Source organism: Etheostoma cragini, chromosome 20, assembly GCF_013103735.1.
Source record: "Etheostoma cragini isolate CJK2018 chromosome 20, CSU_Ecrag_1.0, whole genome shotgun sequence".
Lineage (NCBI taxonomy): Eukaryota > Metazoa > Chordata > Actinopteri > Perciformes > Percidae > Etheostoma > Etheostoma cragini.
Window position 1 is genome coordinate 23,795,404 of NC_048426.1, and position 5,899 is coordinate 23,801,302.

General features: G+C 37.9%; 1 protein-coding gene across 1 annotated transcript in view; it reads left to right on the forward strand.

Moving 5' to 3' along the window:
* The first annotated feature begins 23 nt into the window (after window positions 1–23).
* arhgap5 (Rho GTPase activating protein 5) overlaps window positions 24–5,899 on the forward strand; it is a 46,518-nt gene continuing 40,642 nt past the window's right edge. Inside the window, exon 1 of the mRNA XM_034859173.1 lies at window positions 24–327. The gene's annotated coding sequence lies outside the window, so the exon portion shown is untranslated. The remainder of the gene's footprint in view (window positions 328–5,899) is intronic.

A 5,899-nucleotide genomic window follows, 5' to 3' on the forward strand; every position in this document is an offset into this window, starting at 1 on the left:
AGAGAGAGAGAGAGAGAGAGAGAGAGAGAGAGAGTCGCCATTACTGCCTGGCAGTGCTGCTGAGAGGGGAGGGAGCAGAGAAAAGCAGGTTTCGGCTTACAGCGCATACCACACCAACAACACCAAAATACACCGAAATACAGGCTAACCGGCCGATTGGAACTACCCGGGACTACCCCGTCTACTGAACCCCACCTCGGGTCTTGCCGGAGGACACCAACGACCGCAGATTGTGGACTGTAAAGCGGAGTTTTTCTGCCTTGTAACATGGGAATGCTTCCTCCTTTTTTCCGTGGTATGTGGATCTGGGAGCGACCATGTTAATAGGTGGGTAGGGGAATGTATTTGAACTGGGATTGGGACTTCATTAGCTCTGCTAGCACTCTTTTCTGTGGGCGAAACCTGGCCCTAAAATTGCGGTAGTCCGGGTTAAAGACATCTGTGGTGATAACACGAGTGTGGGCTGCTAAACTGAGCCCAGGGTGTGATTTTTTTTTAACCGCTTTCTGCCCAACGTTAGGCTTGTGTTTTGTGTTGCTAACGCTGGCTAGCTAACTATCCCTCATCTCCTTTTGGCATGCGATGCTAACATTAGCTCGGCTAATGTTAGCTAATCGGGATTGGATGGGAAGGTGGGTTTTTTCCTCTCTCTCTCTCTCCCTCTCTCTCTCTCTCTCTCTCTCCTGGAGTATCAGGGCCAGGCCGAGCCGAGCCGAGCCGGGCTACATGTCCTGTCCCCCAGGAGGAGTTAATAACCGCCGTATCAAATGCTTCAGTTACGGACGTTAGCAACGGCGAATTGACGCATAACCGTTAACGGCGGTTGGTGTTAATTTAAATCTTAACTAACTCAGTCTTAACTAACTCAGTCTTAACTAACTCAATCTTAACTAACTCAGTCTTAACTAACTCATTACCCGTGCCCCCTTCCCCCCCTGTAGAGTTTGATGGATAACGTGATATCCACCCTTTTTTTTAGGTTTAATTTTAACAACAACAAATGGGTTAAAATGGAAAATTAGTTTGGAAATAAAAAAGAAAATGCAAACCTTAAAAGGGAGAAACTACAGGTAAATTAATGCTGATATGTTGGTGCTATTTAGTCTTCTTTCCTTAAAATGTCTAGTGAAAAAAAACGTCCAAAATACACATTTAAGTGTCTGTAGATTTCTTCTAAATCCTCCAAAAGTTAGCATAACAAAATTCCATATTTGCATTTATAAACACAAAATAAATCTGAAAACTTACTTAGATTATTGTCAAAATGTAAGTGCAGTTTCATGGTCTCTTAGTTCAAATATTTACCTGTAGTGTCACCCTCTTAACCGACTGCACTGAGTTAAAAACCTTCAATTTCTCGTTTCAAGTTTTATTTATTTAATTGATTTATTCTTAATTTCGCAGATTGATTCTATTATGTTGGACTATTTAGTCTTCTTTTCGTTAACATGTCTTCTTTCAAACTAACATTTTTTTTAGATGTAAAAAAACATCCAAAATACACATTTAGGTGTTTATTGTTCAATTTGAGTCTGTAGATGTCTTCTAAATTCTCCAAAAGTTAGCATTATTCAAAGCACATAATGCCTTATTTGCATTTTTAAACACACAATAATTCTGAAAACTTACCTAAATAATTGTCATAACGTAGGTGAAGTTTAATGGTCAGTTTGTTAAAATATTTACCTGTAATGTCAACCTCTTAACCAACTGTACTGAGTTAAAAACCTTCAATTTCTCATTTTAAATTGAATGTAGGGTTAGGGTGATTTATTCTTAGCTCGTTTGGGAGTTAATGGGTTGCCACTTCCCCAACGTTAATGTCCTGCTAATGGCTAACATTAGCATTGGAGATGTATGCAGGGTCAGATCCAGTGCCAGGAGTCCAGATTGTCCAGTTTTCCGACATTAACGGGGTGTTTTTAGGCGTCTCAGCTGTGATGAGAAGTTGCAACCCCGCTTTGTAATTAGCAGCTTGTCGTTGGGGTCAGTGGGTTTGTCCTGCTGATGCATCTTTGCATGCCATTTGCATGGGACCGCTGCAGCTCCCTGCACCTTTAACCCAAACTCCAATTAAAGGGATCGTCCGGCTTTTATCCACCTAACCATCCTGATGGTGTTTCTCCAGCCCTTCGTATTCCCCTAGTAGACACTCAACCCTCCCGTTGTCCTCGGCTCAAATTTGACCCCTTTAAAAAAAATGTCTATATCTGAAATATGAGTTTCTTTTTAACCAAATTACCACAAAAAAACGGATTTCTTACAACGATCTTTTGCAAATACAGTTTATCACTTTCATTCCTTCGAAACTGATCTGTGCGTTCCTGTGAGCTTAAGAATTAGTCAAAATAAATCATGATTTTTGCCTTTTTTAACTCCAATATTAGGTACAATTGTATATAAATGAGGGTTATTGAGCATGAGTTTCAAAAAGTAGTGTACAACCAGTGGTAGTAAGGTGAAAACTTAAAAACAAATCTGAAAAAACGGACGAAAATGTCATATTTTTGTCAGTTTTTGACCCGGGAAGACAACACAAGGGTTAATGTACATTTCCTCTGTTACAGAGATTGACGAAGGCATCAATTATTAGTGGAGCCTAATTAAAATCAGCTTCTTATTAACAGGTTATTTGGCTTATCTTGTTTTAGCGTCACATGCTGAGTGAATGATTTGATTGGACTCTGTTCATCATCATCATCATCATCATCATCATCACATTTCATGGCTTTCCTCCTCATCTTTTTCCCTTCAACACTGTTTTTTCAGTTTAATAATCTCGAGTATCTACTGTAGTATCACGGATACTTCATCACAGTTGAGAGTTTTTTTGACAATTGACATTTATTAATTAGTTTTTGAGTTTTTTGGGCTATATTTGAGGGTTCTTTGGACAGTTTTAATGACGTGCCTTTTTCAAGATGGATGGGTAGGTAGGTGGATGGACCTTTTCAGGTTTATTTTGCCTTTTTTGAGTTCTATTTGCCTATTTTTGAGTTTTTTTTGGACAGTTTTCATGATATGTTGTTGTTTTTTCAGGATGGATGGATGGCCGGGTAGATGGATAGATTTTTCTCAGGTTTATTTTGCCTTTTTTTTAGGTTGTTTTTGACAACTTTCATGATGTTTATTGTGGCCTTTTTAAAGTTTTTGGGCTTTTTTTGAAGGTTTTTGGATCATTTTCATGACATTTTTCACATTCTTTCAAGATTGATGGATGTGTAGATAGATGGATAGATTTTTTTTATAGGTTTTTTTGTTACAAATTTCATTAAATTTTTGTGGCTTTTTGTGATTTTTTTTGGTCCTTTTTTTATAATTTTTAATTGTGTTTTAGGGGGATAGTTAATGACCCTTTTAAGTCTACAGTAGGTAACATTTATATAAAAATTAGTATTTATATGTACTGGACCATATAGCCATCTGTACATATTGCATAATTACTAAAGGTCTGTAGATTGAAATGTTTTAAAACCCAATTTTCTTAACCCCTCATCTTGTCCTCGGGTCAAATTTGACCAATTTTCAGTTGTTTTTTATTACAAAAAAATGGGCCTTTGAAAAAAGCTGAAAATGCCATCATTAGAAATATCAAACAACTTTAGAAAAAACGTCAAAAAAAAGGACCCACTACATTGAAAAAGTGACAAAAAAAGTCATAAAATACCATAACTTTTTGTCATGGTCGACATGAAGACAACACAAGGGTTAAATACGCAGTTTCCCACGATTATAAAGTTTCCTACTCATTTACTATGTAAGTCAATATTAAGACTTAATTTTCTTGTACTCTTGAGAAGCAGAGAGGCCTTGTTGATGTTGGCTTCATCAGAACTACATCTGAGAAGCTTTGCACCCACCTGTGCTGTAAGACCAGGACCAAAATGCATATTTACATATGCTAATATTGTGGGAAATATTCAATATTAGTACCAACAAACCACGTACCGTGACGACAGGTCCCTAAACTGTTATTCTTCTAGCATCGATACCTCAGATAGAGGGCAATTGGATGAGTAATCCTGGGCTTCTTGTCTGGACAGGAGGAGGAGGAGGAGGAGGAGGAGGAGGAGGAGGAGGAGGAGGAGGAGGAGGAGGAGGAGGAGGAGGAGGACATCAGTGTTTGAATTATGCTTCTGCTTTAAAACGTCTGATGTTCTTTTAAGGGGAAACTATTTTTCCCAGGATGCACCATCCCGGTGCCCTTGACGTAGATTTGGATCTAATAATCAACCAACAAAGATGTTTTTTTTATGAGCAATTGCACAGTTAATTGAAGATAAATGAAGACAATTTCACCACATGTTCTAGTTAAAGCATCATTATTAATACTCTACTTATAATAAGTTGATCTTATCTCTTGTTACACACTTTAAGGGTGATATACTGTGTACTTTTGCGTTTAATCTACGCTGTGGCTACGTACGTAAGTGTGGAGACACGAACCTACGCCGTAGCCTGACGTGCTGCTAGGACTGGGCCATATGGAGAAAATCTAAAATCACGATATTCTTGACCAAATACCTCAATGTCGATATTGCATGGTTGACTGTTGGTGCTTTAACTAAATGTTATTCACACAATTAGATTTTTGATAAATGTTCTCTAAAAATGCTTAACCCATCTGTTGTCTTCCCTTTTACAGTGAACTAGCCCTCCCAGGTCAAAATTTAATTTTTTTTTGTGCTTTTCCGATGTTTTGGCAATTTTTTTCTGATTTATTTGTCACTTTTTCCATGCTTTTGGTGCTTTTTTTTAAAAACCTGAGCTGGTTTAATAACAGGTTTTACACTTATTCCCGGAACTCATCGTCAACAAACCTCATTTATATCGAATTATACATACGCTTTTAGTTAACAAGGCAGAAATGATGAATTATTTTGACTAATAGTTAAGACCTGAGGATGTTGAGTGGATCACAGATGGGTAAATGTCAAAGTTTAGTCCCCATACTGTTTGGAAACTATAAAAAAAAGAATTCAAATGCTATAAGATTAAATAAAACACCCCAAAAAATCAATGAAAGTGTTCATTAATTTTACCTTAATAACGTTGTATGTAATCATCCATGTTACTTTGGGGCAATTTGGTTAAAATAAATCCATATTTCTGATATAAAACTTAGTGGGTACAAGTAAATAAAAGAACAGCTGGTTAGTTCAGGAAATTACATCACTTTATTGTAAAGCAGCCCGTAAAACCAGGAAAAGACAACACTTACCCCATATTGTATTACGATATCCAAAATCTAAGACGATATCTAGTCTCATATCGCAATATTGCTATAATAGCGATATATTGCCCGGCCCAACATGCACCTCCCAAAAAACAACTTTAGTTAAGACGGCGTTACGCAACTTTGTGCACTAGCAGTTGGAAAAAAAATGACAGGTAATTGTTGAAAAATTTGAAAGTGAGTACCCAGAAATCCTGTGAGGCGGGGTCAGCCTTGGTTCATCGGTCGTGATTTATATCAAGAGGCGAGGAAGAGGAGGGGAAGATTGTCTCTGAGAGTCGTTTCTCTAATACGAGGCTGTTTGAGTTTTACTTTTTGACTCCTCTCTTCCTGTGGGAGATGGGGAAACATAATGAGTCAGTGTTGCCTCATTTAAAGTCTATGGGACCCACATCTCTGTTGGATTCCCGCTTTGTTATTGCGTCTGAAGAAAATAAAAATAAAAAGGGTTATTTTTGCCTACATTTTCAGCTGTGTGCAGCTTTAAAAAAGTCCACCATCCTCGGCAGTGTGCTCTGCTGTGTTTCAGGCTTAACAGCATTTAGTCATCTCCAAATCCAGCTTGCCAAGTGATACCTTAATCCCCCCCTTCAGCCTCACATTGAATGGACTAATCATGATGCACAAGGCTACTTTTAGCTGTTAGTGCAGCACAAATGCAGT